General features: G+C 35.9%; 1 pseudogene; it reads right to left on the bottom strand.

Annotated features, from left to right (window-relative positions):
• Nucleotides 1-501, bottom strand: part of LOC116844354 — a 5,663-nt pseudogene that overhangs the window by 1,866 nt on the left and 3,296 nt on the right.

Here is a 501-nt window from a genome sequence, read left to right as displayed (position 1 = left end):
AGAAGTTGCCGAAGCTACTGACGAAGAACAACGCCGAGGCGTTGAGCGTGCCGCTCGCCTTCATATCACTGTTGCATTTGGCGAATGAGGAAGGATTGAACTTGTGTTCGTTACCGGACATGTCTAATATCAATGTTGAAAGATATTGAAATCAAGATTTGTTTTGCGCGCGTATATTTGCATGTATATACATGTATATTGTATGTAAAGAGAGCGAATACATATAACGCATTTTGTACGTTAAAAAATATATATATAATATTTATATATTATATATACACACACACATATATGTGTGTGTGTTTATTGTTTTGCAAAACAATAACAAATACTGAAAACAAGATTAACATAAAGAATGCGTTCAGTCTGGAGATGATAGATTTTATGATATACATGATAAAGAAGCAGGACAACAACATGTCCAATCTGCAAGTAGCCAGCACATCTTTGGACGTAAGCAGTAAGATTTACGGGTTTCGAGTGGACAACTTGCATACGGAG

This window comes from Odontomachus brunneus, unplaced genomic scaffold (genome assembly GCF_010583005.1).
Source record: "Odontomachus brunneus isolate Ranch 3 - 2012 unplaced genomic scaffold, Obru_v1 Obru_scaffold_041, whole genome shotgun sequence".
In the NCBI taxonomy this organism is placed as follows: domain Eukaryota; kingdom Metazoa; phylum Arthropoda; class Insecta; order Hymenoptera; family Formicidae; genus Odontomachus; species Odontomachus brunneus.
Note: the sequence above shows the minus strand (reverse complement) of the source record. Positions and strands in the feature narration are given on the sequence as shown.